This window comes from Dromaius novaehollandiae, chromosome 12, assembly GCF_036370855.1.
Source record: "Dromaius novaehollandiae isolate bDroNov1 chromosome 12, bDroNov1.hap1, whole genome shotgun sequence".
Lineage (NCBI taxonomy): Eukaryota > Metazoa > Chordata > Aves > Casuariiformes > Dromaiidae > Dromaius > Dromaius novaehollandiae.
The window spans coordinates 19,733,287-19,747,421 of NC_088109.1; the positions used below are offsets into that span (position 1 = coordinate 19,733,287).

General features: G+C 48.0%; 1 long non-coding RNA gene across 1 annotated transcript; it reads left to right on the forward strand.

Annotated features, from left to right (window-relative positions):
• Nucleotides 1-8,419: 8,419 nt before the first annotated feature.
• Nucleotides 8,420-13,182, forward strand: LOC112989641 (uncharacterized). Its single transcript, XR_003260876.2, has 4 exons — nt 8,420-8,480; nt 8,984-10,048; nt 10,794-11,217; nt 11,719-13,182. It is a non-coding gene; the product is annotated as an uncharacterized LOC112989641 (long non-coding RNA).
• The last annotated feature ends 953 nt before the right edge of the window (nt 13,183-14,135 follow it).

A 14,135-nucleotide genomic window follows, 5' to 3' on the forward strand; every position in this document is an offset into this window, starting at 1 on the left:
GCTTGAAGAACTGTTTCTGCCACCTCTGAATTAAAGGTTAGTAATTAAATTTATGGGCCATGGCCACTGTCTCTGGATGATACTTCACTTACAAGGGTCCCAATGAAGAATAATCAGATGGAAAAAAATGCAGCTTGTTAACTCAAAGGCTCTGTAGCGAGAGAGAGAGTGAAAAGTTTCCAAGCATGGTGCCAGCCTGCATACAGCAGGCTGAGATGGCTGGTGAAAGGCAAGTCTGGTGGCACTGATGCCATAGCAGGGAGACGAAACCATGTTCAAACTGTGAAGCAGGAGCTTGTTTTGAACAGGAAGCTTAACTGGCCATTTGAAGGGACCATCAGGTGGCTTCAGTAGTCACTTCTCTGCCGCTTGAAGCCTTTAGATTCAGTTCCTGATCCACCAGCCCACCTATACAATATTAAGCTTGATGCAAAAATCACCAGTTAAGTTCAGTGTAATGGGAGAGGCCAAAGCTGATCATAGCAGTGCTCCTGTAATACAAGCTGGTTATAACCACAGCTAGTAACAGGGAGTTTATTTTTGGGCCCATCTAGCCTATATGCAGAACAGATGACAGAGAGCAACTGCCATGAAGACTTGTTGAGCTGTAATGACAAGGGTCATCTCGGTGCTATCACAGGCCCCTTATTTCAGGTCCTCCCTTGTGCAGGCTGAGCAACATAACATGCTCACAGGAATTTTCCATCCTTTCAAGGACGCGAGTTCAGGACTGAGGTGTGTAGGGTTTCAAGCCACTTTTTTTTGGGGGGGGTGTGTGGCTAGGACTACATCAGGAAAGACCCACTGACCCCAAGATAGCCAAAAGGCAGAGTTTAAACCTGACCACTGGATTTTTCAGGGAAGTGACAAACATTTCAATGAAATGATAATGGGGGGTTTGATGAAGCCATTATTTTGTACTGAATTCCTAAAAGCTGTGCCTTCATCACTTGGATTTATTGCATGGCGGTGGAGCTTAATCCTTACTGTCCAGATAAAGAGGCTGTAACTTGACAAATGCTGAGTTTGGAGCAGCTGAGGGCTGTTTTCAAATTTCAGCATAGATATCCAAATTCTGTACTTTCAGGCACTCGAGTGAGCTGAGCAGGGTGATGCAAAAACTGAAGAAAGGGCCTGATGGATAGGGCTTGAACCTGGCTTGTGCCCTAAGCAGCCATCCTCCTACTTCCCTCGCTCTGCACTGCATCGCGAAAGCTCTTTACTTCAGGAGGCTTTGAGAGAGGCTTGAAGTTATGGTCCTGAGTGGAAGTAAATAGGGGTTATTTGATTGCTTTGACAATCTTAAGCATTATTTTTGCCCCACCTCTAGGTTGTCTTCCTTTATGAAAGGGACTTGAATTTAACTGTGAGGCTATGTCAGACTCTGCAGAAGCTCTTTTTAGTGTCATTTTGACATTAAGATAAAATAATAATAACAAAAAATTAAATGCATAACAATTTCTTCAGTCTGCCATCCTGTTTGGTCAAACTCCTCTGTAACTAACTAAATAACAGTAAAAAGCCACTGTTTCTATGAAGACTCCCCTCTGCTAGTTGCAGACTTCCGACTTTTCTGTCTCTTCTCCCCCTCTGCCTGCCAGTCTCGACAGCTACGTTTTAAATCCTTGCACTTCACTGATAGTGACTGACCCCTGCTTTCAGGAGCTGAAATAGCACAGTGCGATCGAGCTCATGCTGCACCTTTGCTCTTATTTTCCCTCGTCAACACAGACCTGCAAACCCTCGTGTGCATTTGAAGGGTGCTCTCACCACTTCTGGAGCATCTCTCGAAGAGGTTAGAGTTCACGCTCCGTCGCTGGTGCCAACGCACGGTATCTAAATGTGCCCATTGCTGTCACGCTTGCTCTGGGACGAGTTATCTTTCCTGCTACTTGTATCTCTGTAGTTATCAGTGCCGTTTCACAGCTTGGCTGCTGGAAGCAGAGGTGTGAAGCGTTTATGCTGTTTGCAAGAGTTGGGTTAGGTTTGCTCAGCAGCACTGGAAGTGGCAGGTATTTGTGGAGGGGCTAAACCCACTCCCACATGAGCAGGTCTTTGCTGACATGTTTGTGTCTGCTTGAAAATCCAGAGTGGCCAAAACTGGAAGCCAGTTCTAAGTTTCTAAGTACTAAGTTTTTCCTGAATTTTGAAGGGGGCAGGAGCTCTTAAATCCTGTCTTCTTATGAGTCTAAAGAGCAGAACTGCTTAACAGAATACTCTTGGATCCAAAGTGGCAGAAATCTCAGGGGATGTTGATGGTGCAAGATACAATTTGTCAGGAGAGTTGGGAATCTGGTACTGCTGGCATTCAGACTTTGTCCCTGGGCCATTCCAAACTGAAACCTGTGCTAACCTCATCTTTCCTCTGCATCTAAGCAAGAGGCTGAGCCACTCTGTTAAAAATATTGTGCTTAATTGGAAGAAACACAAAAGAGACTAGAAGGCCACCACTGTGAACAGCGTCCTGAGCTGCAGGATCTGATCTTCAGGGGTTGCAGGGCTGAGTCAGGAGTATGCAACCACATGTTCAGGCAAAGCTGCACGCCTGAATTTGGGGAACGTGAGTGCTAGAAAGGGCCAGGTTATCAACCACTAACCAAACGCGATGACTGGCTGCAGCTGAAGTAGCCTAAAGGATAAAGATGCTCATTACCTGAGCAGTTAGGATAGTAAGTATTCCTTGAAGTTTTATCCTCTTTTTATACATTTGGACATTGTGGCCCAGAAAAGTGAAGTGACTTGTCCTAGATCAGGGGTTTCTAGACTGCGATCTGCGGGCTGATTGGGGTCCATCTCGGACCTCCAGGGCTACTTTGCCTTGCGGTATTGCTGGTGAAGAGCTTGATGATGGGCAGACATGGCGCTCTGTGAGAAGCACTGTGATGGGTTTCTGACCTGCAGCGTCTGAGAACTGCTCTGCTGTATTTCAGTGTGCCAGCTGCTGAGACAGAGTGAGTTTCCTGCTCCTTTTGGAAAACACGGCACTCAATAGCCATTTTCCCTGGCACTGTAGATTTGTGAATGCCTCTGTCAGCGGTGATGGAATTACCATTGTGGAGGACTGGCCGTGCTATTTGTGATGACTGGAAAACAATATTCCAGTAAAGCTGCTTGGAAGAGCCAGTCTGTTCAACGGGTGGGAAAAGGCAGTGAAATCGCGAGTGCTCTCACGTATTACCTGTTGTGCTGAGAGGAGCTGGCCCCTTACTAACTAGTGGATCATTTCACTGTGTGACGTGGCCGGCTCAGTTGAGATATCTTGGACAGCTTCTCTAGGGGATGAGCAATCATGCAGTTGCTTGCCTGGCTTGTCCCCAAGGAGCAGCGCAAGGTGGGATCCTACTGATGTCTGCCATCCCCTCTGCAGAGAGCACTTTGTCCCCGGTGCCCTGCGTGTGTACAGCCCCTTATCTTTGGCTGAGCCAAGTTGGCCAATGCCAATGGCTGTCTGCTGGCCCAAAGCGTGTGCTGGTGAGCCCAGGGCATCTGCATCTCACACCGCGAGAACGTGAAGCTGTTCCTGTGGGACAGGCTGGGGTGGCTGAGGACACGTGGCCAGGGAGGCAGCATTCACTCACGCAGCCTGAATGAGATAAATAGGCAGCAATTCGTATTTCCATGGGTTCGTACACATTCACACACCCATACTGAAGGGAGAAGAAAGAGTTATTTATGATGGGTTCTGAAATATAAATTACATCAAAGTCAAAGCTCAGGGTAATTGCTGCTGAAGTAGATCCAAAGGTTGGCATTATGATTAAAGAGCGCTGCTGCCTTTTAGGGAAAATCTAGTTACAGACAAACAACATGGAGGTCAGCAACAAAATATAATTCAATTCTTAGCTATGAATTAATGAATGTGTTTTAGATTAATTTAAATCCATAAAGAGACTTTGTGTTGGAGAAATATTCATTATGAAGTTTACCAGATTATTCCTCTGGCAGGGATTCAGCTTTCGGCGTTCCTCCAGGTGAACCCGCTTCTCGCAAAATGAAGCATAAGGAATGTGCAACGTTTCCTTATAAAATGCTTCTGTTTTGCTTCTTCAGTACTTTCCCTCCTTTTCAACTGATTTGTATGAATGCCTGTGGCTGCTCAGCTGCGAAACACCTGGAAGGCCACCTCTCTCTGCCCTTGAGGCTGTGCTTCCCCTGTGCTCCCTGGCCATGCTCCGAACCGGACATTTGCAGCATGCCACAAGCCAGATGAGAGACTGAGGACTGTTTGATCTCAGCTCGATTTGGTAGTGGTGAGATAAAGGTGAAATGGAACGAAGAAAAGGCTAAAAAACGCTGGCCATGAACCAGACAGCACCCTTCCACCTTCTGCTCTTGGAGCCCCATGTGTCTGTAGGAGAGCGCAGGTTTCAGTGAGGCTTAAATGTGTCCTTATAGGCTTTCTGCAATAACAAAGCTCTTCTGAACTGGTGCTTATCGGTGTGTGTGCTGGAAATGTTTTATTTTTGAGGTGAGTTGGAACCAAGCTGCAGTGCGGGAGGAGGGGACCCATTCCCGTGCATCAGCCTCGGCCGCTGCACTTCTGCGGTGGCAGCTGGATTTGGACCTGCCTGCCTGGCTCCCCGACGGTCTACGCTCCCTCTCAGCAGCCTCAGGCCTTCGCACACGGTGGCCTTCTTATTCACTAAGGCGAAGACCGTGGATTTTATTTCCCCCAGTCCCAAAATAAGTGAGATTATTAGTGATTTTTGACAAATACAAATTTAGAAATCCTTCTCTACATATTTCTCAGTCTGGGAAAATGGCATTCACCTTTTTCTTTGCTTTCCCATCAGCTCCTTCCCCCACATTTGCAGCAATGAAGGCCGTTCTTCCACAGCTGTAATCTGATGTGTGAGTGACTTCACTTTTTAACTCGAGTACAAATTATCCGAGCAATTTGCTCTGTGATTTCAAATCAGCTGCTCTTAACAGAAGTGCTTTGCTTTTGCTGTGTTGCTTTGTAAAATGTTGGTGGTTGAGGCTATGTATATGCATAATTATTTGAACATCTGGATTTTCATGACCTTGGCATCCTGCCCTCTAATTAAAAGTAATGCAGGAACCTTCAACAAGGGCGATTACTGGCCACAACGGCCACCATCCGCTTTTGCTTGTGGCATTGCTCATTGCCCCCCAAGCACTCCAGGTGAAGCCTACTTCAAATCCCACCTATCTACTAAGATCAAACACTTTGCTCCATGTCCTAAATGTAGCTTGGTCTATTGCTTCTTCAGTGTAATGCTGCTTTTCTCTTTTTTATAATTATTTTTTAAGCAAAACATTATTTTTCTGTGGTTTTACAGAGTTCCTTTCAGAAAGCTGGCCTAACCCTGGGTAGCCTTCCCCTGTCCAGGCTTGTGCTCTGGATGGCTTTGCCTTCCTGCAACAGCAAGATCTTTGGTCACAGAGGCCAGTAAGTAATAATTCACAAGCCATTTTTGGCCACGTTTAGCTCACAGCCAGGAACACAGTGATTATGGGCAAGACTTCACCTTTAAACTTGGACTTTGCCTTCCAAGTGCTGTGGTAATTTCTCACCTCTAAACTTCTCTCTTTGCTTTTGGTAGGGAATCAACTGAAGCCATTTAAGACGCTCAGGATGGAGCTTCCTCCAGCCCTTGTGCATGCCCATGACTCTAGGAACAGATGGAGACACTTCCACGCTCACAAAAGGCAATGTCCAGTGGTCACCAACTCAGTCCTGGGGTTCCTGGAAGGCTCTTGCTTGGCTTGAATGTGGTCTGTTTGTAGGCACCATTTACACCATCCCTGGAGTTCCTGTACAGAGCAGGATGAAAACCTTTGTCCTAGGGGAAAGCAGCAGGCAACTAGAGCATACGTCACTTGTGGCTGGCGTCACAAGTCCTAGCCTCATTCTTTTTGGGTGCTGTTCCTTTTTAGAGGAACATTTCCTTTCCTAACCTAACTGCTACAAGAGCATTTGAGCTTACAGCTGTTCCCAGGAGAAGCATTTCAATCCACTTTCCTAACAAGTTCAATAGTCTGACAGTCCTCTGATCAAGTGTGCGTGTGTTCCTGTTATCAACAAATATTAGATATTCCTTTGTTGCCTAAATATTTTGAGTGGGTCAACGCAGCATTTGTAACCCTGTCCTCTAAAGGACGCCCTGTTGGCAGAAAGGGCACTGTGCTGATAGCTTTGCACTGATGACCTGCCACCGTACTAGATACATGGTTCAAATGGAAACTTGAAAAAAGGTACCTATTAATTTTGAAGGATTTGGGACTAGACCCATACTACACAGTAGAAGCAATCCATAACTAAAGCTCAAACCACAGTGAGAGGAAACACCAAGATTGTAACTATCTGAAATAAGCAGCACTCCATAATAGATTCAGGAAACACACGTTTCAGGCTTGTAGACAGTCCTCAAAAGCCATAAAATTAATTGAACTAGGTATGATACTGATGGCGCCAAGGAACAGATGCAGCAGAAAAATCTTGGCTGTTTAGTTGAGCCTATAAATTTCCAGCCAAGTTTCTCTTCCCCTTCCCACCTGTCTCCTGGGGCGATCCCATGGTGTCGGTGTGTTCACCTTGCAGTTTGGAGGCTGCGCTGTTGAGCACTGGATGTTGGGTCTCGTGTAAGTCAATTAATCGGGAGGCAAGGAGGGAAGGTGAAAGACCGTCTGATAGCAAATGTGTCCGTTTGAGATGCCTGACCTGGAACCAAAGCATTTCCAAATTCTGTTTAGTGTTTTTCTCTTCAAGGGCACTTGGCATCCAGAGAGCTTGAGTGAGATTTTAGCCTTCTAGCTCAGCCAAAAGATTTGCTGCTGGCAGCCCTAGCAGGACTGTGAGCCACAATTTTATAGCCTGATTCCTGCACATTTCCAGGGGATAATTTTATCTTGGAGGGTGTGGAGTTGTAGCAGTCAGGGTACCTTAAAACGTGTTCTGGAGAAGGCAGGAGAGCGGCAGGCTGGTGGTGGGGCTGCTGGATGTATCTTCTCTGGTCCCCAGGGACAGACACGGTCAAGGCCCCACTGTCTGGAGGGCGATGGCTCCCATTTCGAGAGCTTGAAACAGCTGAGTGCTCGTTTTTATTAAATGCAATATTTTTATTGCCAGATGTGGAGACTGTGGGCTCTGTGTGTGTGTGTTCACTGACCTCTCCTGGCCAGACCCAGGAGCACTCAGCGGGGTGGCACCAGGCATCTCTGCTGGGAGCCGGGCGCCCCTGCACGCCTTCCCGCTCGGCAAGCAGCGATAGGGCTTAACTTCAGCTAAAAGGCAAGAAAAAGGCAAAGGCAGCCCTTTGGGGAAATGCAGCAGATATTCAATGCTGTCTTCATTTAATTAAGAAGCTAAATCACCTGCGTCTGCGACTGCGAATAGGGCTGCAGACGGGACATTGCACGCTGCTTAACTGGCAGAGGGCTCATTGCAGCCGTAAACGACAGCAGAGGGACCCCTGATGAGAGAGACGGGGAAGCATCTGAAAACCCATCCCAATCCCGCTGTCCGTGGGGGAAAATTGGGAGTGAAATTAGGACTGCAAAATCAGGCCTATGGAGAAATTTGGCAAGCTCAGAAATACTAAAAAAAGTAAGAGTAACAAAGAAAAGAGGCAATCCAAATTATTGTCACATGTATCACAAACAGCATCTTCTGCCTAAGGAATCTGGCAAATCTCTTAGCTGCAAAGTGTGGGATCTTTTGTAAAAACCTGTATGAAAAAGACTTTTATTGTGCAGTTTTCAGTGAGAGTTAAAATAAGCAGCAGAAAATTTCATGACGAGGTAAAAATAAAATCTCCATTTTTATGGATTTCCACAAGTTCCTCTAGTTATTTACGAAACCATCTCCAAAGACCTTATTCAACTGACATTTTTCAGCTGAACATTTCAGCACCTGCCATCAGCCTGGAAGAGCACCTGAGCTGCCAGCTCACATCTGGTTTCGAGAAGCGGCCGATGCCGCTCCTCCTCCTCCTCCTCTCTCCCTGCCCTCGCCAGCAGCACCCGGGGCAGGTACCCAGCCCCTGCAGCTCCCCCTGCAAACCGGTGCCGTGGGGCCCCGTCCTCAGTGGGTCACTGACTCCACAACAGATCTGGCCTTCTCTTCTCAGCCTGCTTTTCTTATTTTCCTTCCTTTTTTCCTCCCCCCACTTTTTTTCTGGAAAACAATGAAGATCAGCTAAGCCTTTTGCTTAAATATGATAATTGGTGCTTCTATTTTTTTTAATATGCCTTCTGCTGCTATGATAAAGGGTTTTTTTTAATGCGAAACAGCCTTTGCTTCATGCCTGAAAACAGGTTTTTCCCACCCCCTGAATAAATATTGCTTTGAAAAATTGCACAACAAAACCCTCAGCACTGGGCTTTATAAAGGGAGTCTGAACGGCTGGAGACCTCGCACAGCTATGCAGCAAGGAGAGCGCGGCTTTCATCTGACAGGCTCTTTAAGGATGGGTTGACCTCTCTCTTCCTTTACATGCTGGGAGTTAACTTCTCCTGTAAGTGTCCAGCATAAATTCTTTTAATGCAAATTTTCTTGTCAAAACTACAAACAGACATTTGATCAAAGGTCAGCTCTCCTTTGTGTTCCTGTTTGATATAGAAATTTCTATTTCATCTTAGACTGTCATGGTCAGTTAAGGGAACTGTAGCCTGATGGGAAATTACTGATGCATTTCATGTCTTCTCTCCAATGAGGCTTTTTTCCCACCCCTTTTCATATCTTATGGGTGTTTCAATTTGAATATGTTTTCATTTTTTAATGGAATAGTTAAATTAGCTTTGAAAGTGTAGCAGTATGACACTGCAAATTGTCTACTTATTAACTGAAGCTCAATTTACTGCTATTTGATACCCTGGGAGCTGATCAAATAATGATTACTCTCTTAGTGGTGGCTTTATTTCACTCTTAACTCGTGGATCTTTTTTTACGGGGCAGCGCCCAAAGAACAGGAATTGCAGCAAATGGAAAGGTTTGGAAACTTATTTATTTGTTTCTCAGGGTCGTGCGGCGCTGCCCGATCCCAGGGAGCGGGGAGACCCTGCGCCGCTGGAGCTTCCCCAAGCTGGGGATGCCCTAGGGAATCAGCCACACGGAGGTTTCGGGACGATACGGAAAACAGCCAGGGAACGAATGCAAAACCCAGTTTCTGTCCACACCGACTCTCCCAGGAGATGATTTCTTCCTTTCTTAGAGCAACTTTATATAGTTTAACTAGTCTGCACCAGGTAGTCCAGGCTTTTCCCCTTTCCAGTCCCCATCTGCACGTTTACTTACCCCTGGCCCCTTTAGCTTTCTACCTCGGCCCCATCATGAGATTTATCGCCCCAGCACCCTTGGGAGGCAGGAGAATTTCATTTTACAGCTGCGGCCCATGGACTAAGTCTCCCAGGGACTGAAACGACGACTCCCAAGAGGCGTCGAGTTGCTGGGCCCACGCGATTAGCTCCAAACAGCCAAGGAGGGTTTTGGCAAAGCAGGGAATTGAACACAGCTCTTCCCACATCCCTGGCCAACATCCTAATCCCCGTTTATCTTCCTCCCTCAATTTTTTTGGAGCTTTTCACAGGGTATAAAATCAAGCCCATGTCTAAGTCCTTGTAGGATTAAACCAGTGCTACTGTATCCCTTTATTTAGGCCTATTTAAGTGCACAGATGTGCTTTGTGTAGCTCTAGGGCTGACGAAATCCCAAAGACAAGTAAGATTTGAGGACCAAAAACCAGATTATGATTGTCATACTGCCGTCTAAGACCCAGAGCCTCTCCGGGTATCCCTGCCTGCCGGCGAGGTCTGAAATCCAGCCCTTCCGGGAAGGATTTTTGCTAACGCACAACATGATCACTACTTAAAAGGGAATTGGAGCCATAACCATATCTAATGAGTGGGGTAGCATCATGGCATATCACTGTGCCACGGGAAAAGTGGGCTTAAAGCAGCGCTCTGCTGCGGGGGGAGACCAGGTCTCCGAGCGCTGCAGGGAGCCTCTGCCCACGCGACTTCATCCCGCTCAGCGCAACGCCACTGCCCGGACCGACCGCGAGGACACGCAACGGCTGTGGCACAGGTTAGAAAATATCCTTAAACTTAAACACTGCCTGTCAGGAGAGATCCCAAAGCATCTCTCCCACTGCAAATCCATGTCGTGGATCTGTAATTGCAGGTGAATTGATTTAGGCTGCTTTTTGTGCTCTGCCGTTAAGTGGGAAGCTGTGGCTTTCCAACCTGTAAATAGCAAAAGGGACCGTGATGAGCGAGTCCTTCTGTTGGCTTCGCTTCAAAAATTTATCCCTGGGTTTGTTGGCTTGATCCCTCTCGGGTGTGTTTGTCTCCCGAGGAAATAGGAGGCCGCAGGACCCCTCTCTCTGGATGTCACCGGCGTCTCACAGCATCCCGTAACGGTGTCTGTTTAGCAACTGGCCTGCACTGACAGATCTTCCTTTGCGGCGACAAGAGCCATAACATCTCCTTTGTTGCTGGGCCTCTTTGAAATAAATCACTCCTTTATATATCTGAAACACTTCTCATAAATCAGAAATACATCACTAGCTTGGCTCTTGCTTGTAGCTCCCAGGACAGGTTTCGCGCTCAGGAGCACCTGAGGGCTTGATGAACCCGCTGGCCCGCTGGTCTCAGAGCCCCAGGGATGGTCCAAGTGCTACCTGTGGCCCAGCCCTTCTCCGAGGACCGCGCTTAGCTTTCACGGAGAAACACCCATGTGGCTCTGGGCCGCTGCCCTGTGAGCTCTCGTGCTGATGGCTAATGCAAAGGAGCCTTTTCCCACATCACTGCTGTTTATTTTGTTTTCCTAGGAGCTAAACTGATGAAAATACGCACAGCGATGCATCACGGTCAGGAGAAATTGCATGAGACCTCTGGAGACGGTCACCTAATTAGTGCCACTAGCGTCCCTTGGCAGGCGCTGAAACGATCCAGCACCGTCTACAGCCGCATCTCTGCTTCCCCGGGGCTGGGGCTGCAGCCGGCACCGCAGCCGGGCTCCTGCAGCCGACGTGAGCCGCGGCCCCGCCGGGAGCTGAGCACCCTGCTCTTCACAGGGCCCCCAAACGCTGGCTCGAAGCTGGTGGTGAGCACGGTCTGCCACGGCGGCTGGTGCGCTGGGACCAGGGAGGGAGCAGCGCGGCCCCGAGGGCTATGGACGTGCGAGAGGCGTTTTTTATGAGCGATTGCAGCCTTCTGGACTGCAGAAGAGAGGACGGCCCTTCCAGAGCCAGGGTATGTAGCATACTGGGGGCTGCAAAGGTGGGCTTAGACCTCTGTGGGCAGAAAAAAAGACAGATTAGGAAAATGCTGGACAAAAAAAAAGGAAAAAAAGCTGTAGAAGAGCCGTCCTCTCTTCTAAATGTTACCCCCCCCTCCAGTGAGGATTCATTTTAGCCTCAAGTGGGTGTTGCTTCTATAAATAAAAACTACTTAAAACCAAAGCTTGGAAGGCCTAAGTGTGACTTAGACACTGCCTTCTCCCCCCCCCCCCCCCCCCCCCACCACTCCAGTTTGAGCTCCTGGAAAACTGAACATCTCCCTCCACTTTGCAGCTTTGAAAATCCCTCCCTTCCACAGGTAGCATTTTCCTGTGGCTCTGCTGGAGCCGGACGATCGCAGGCACCGATCCTGTAATTCACACCCACTAGATTGCTTGTCCTCTTAGGAGAAGCCTTTAAAGCAATTTCTTTTCTCCTTTCTGACGTCTCCTTCTGTTATCTTCAAACATGCAAGCCGGTGCCTTTTAGATGTAGCTGGACACGACGCATCTCAGACGTCCACGTGCAGACGTCCTTTACTGGGGAAGTCTTCGTCCTTTCCAACTGTCTGGGACCAAGTCACCTCTCATTTACCCAGCCCGAGTGAACATGCTTTAACGATTTCTCTGGCCTGGAAAGTCTCTGCTCGCTGTGGCTCCGCTCTGCTCCCGGGCAGGTGACACCAGATGGCAGTAGTGGCCTTCCGATCCCAGCAGCTCCGCCCGCTCCAAGGGAAGATGCAGGGTGAGGATTTCGCTGCAGCCTGGAGATTTGCAGGACAGCTTCCCTCTATGCTCTCGTCTGCTGGAGCTCCCTTCAGCACCCTGCCCATCTGGGCTGTCAAAATGTAATTGCACTGGATATCTATATGCTGTAGTTGTTTGGTGTGTCAAAATGACACCAAGACTCCGGCTTAAAAAGGCAAGAGAGAAAATTCGTAGCTTGGGCTGTGCTTAATTAATCATTTTGTCATGGCTCTGATGGCTTTGGAGCGGGACTGACAGGTAAAAGCAATGATAGGGATTTTTGAAGGTCACAGGGATTTTTGGGTGTCTGGTTGAAGTAACTGCTAGCTCTAATCATCTGTTGGGCTCCCAACTGATCACGCAGAACTTGCAGCATCCCCCATTTTGTCCCCGGTCTCATGGCGCTTTGAGAGATGCTGGTGGATGGCGCTGGGGAATATATTTGGAAACATGCTACCTAAATGACTTTTTGCTGAGCTTTCCTCTCCTGGCTAAGGTGCAGCTCTGACTTCATGCACAGCACCCATAAAAGCTCCTGGGGATTATAAGCAATTTGTAGCCCAAAGCTGTTCCTCCCTTCCTCTTCTCCCCCACCCTGCTGCAAGCAGGGTCCAGGACAGCCAGCTCCTGGAGGTCCCTTCCCTTTTCTGGGCTTGCACAAGACTTCAGGTCTTCCCGCAAGCAGAAATTGCCATGGCTATTGCAGGCCAGGCCGAGCCGCTGCTGAGCCGGCTGGAGATTCAGCTGTGACGTGCACATCCCACAGACCAAGCCACCTACAGAGGAGGAGAGTTGAGGCGAGATCCTCACAGATCAGGTGAAGATGGTTTTGGCTGGCTGTGTTTCAGAAGAGCTTCAGGACAGGTTATGAACCATATGAACATGCTTTGGGGTGAAATATTACTTAATCAGCTTCCTTTGGAAATAAATCAATGGAAGAAAGTTACATTAGTTCTTTGGTCAGCAGTTTGTTCCCTTACTTTAAATTACCACGTCGTAGTGCTTCAGTCTCCTGAATGTTTCATTTATGGTGACACCCAAATATTTATTGATTTTTGTATTGATTTGGGGGCTATCAATTTACCTGTTAGCCACTGGGTTGCTCCAGGAATTACTAGTGTACTAACTGCAGACAAAAAAACAATAAAAACTTGAGTGACTGATCATTCCGCGTGTTTGGGCAAAGCATGCCAGCAAAGAGAAAGAGCACAGCTAAATCCCTGCGTGGGGACAGGCTGATGCTCAAAAATGGGGAAAGCAAAGCGGCTGTTGACTGCAGACACACTGCCTGGCCACATTCATTTTACGTATTTCAGCATGGTACGAATGCCCCTAAACTGGCACTAAGTGATTTATACTGGCGCTCTCTAAAACAGCATTTTAAGCAGTCTGGCAGTGAAAGTGTTTTTGTTGTTTGAGATGGGCTGTTTAGGTTAAATAAAAGAAATACCGAGAGAAGCCAGGGTTTCTGCTAATATGCTACTGTCTTTTTTCTCTTAGATGCTAATAATTCCATTTTAACCTCTCTGCTACTCAGGCTGCCCTGGTTTGCAAATAGAAATAAAACATTTCAGCTTAAATGTATGCAGTAGCAGGACAGGAGATCTGGGTTCAGGTCTATCTCTCTGCCTGTGCCCAGGAGCTTGGGCAAGCTGAAACTTATGAGAAGCCCCTTGAGTCAGGAAAATCTCAGAGATGCCAACAGCTGTGGATCATGGACTTGTACTGTTATCTGCCTCCACCACCCCTGTGCAAAATATGGATAATAACATCTCCATCCCAACTTTTGTCTCATTAGAGGGTAGATTTCTTTCAGGACAGTGTTTTTCTTTACCACTGATGGCACATCCGCTTGCAGCCCCCTCTTGCTGTCAGGAGAAGCAGTCTTCTACATGGTGCTTTTCTGCAGGTCAGCACAGCTTTGCCCTTTTGGGGGGAAATGGCCCATCCACGGTAGGACAGGGAGGCCGTGCCCTTCTCCAGGCTCCTTGGGAGCCAGCCTGCTCAGAGGCCATGGCAGGGGGCTTACGGGTGCTGTGGGGCTGGAGCAGGACATCTGGGGGCTGCTCACACCCCTTCCCCAGCACACATCCTTGCCGAGGAGTCGTTCCTCACCCACGGCCCATGGCAAGACTGAGGTGAGGCC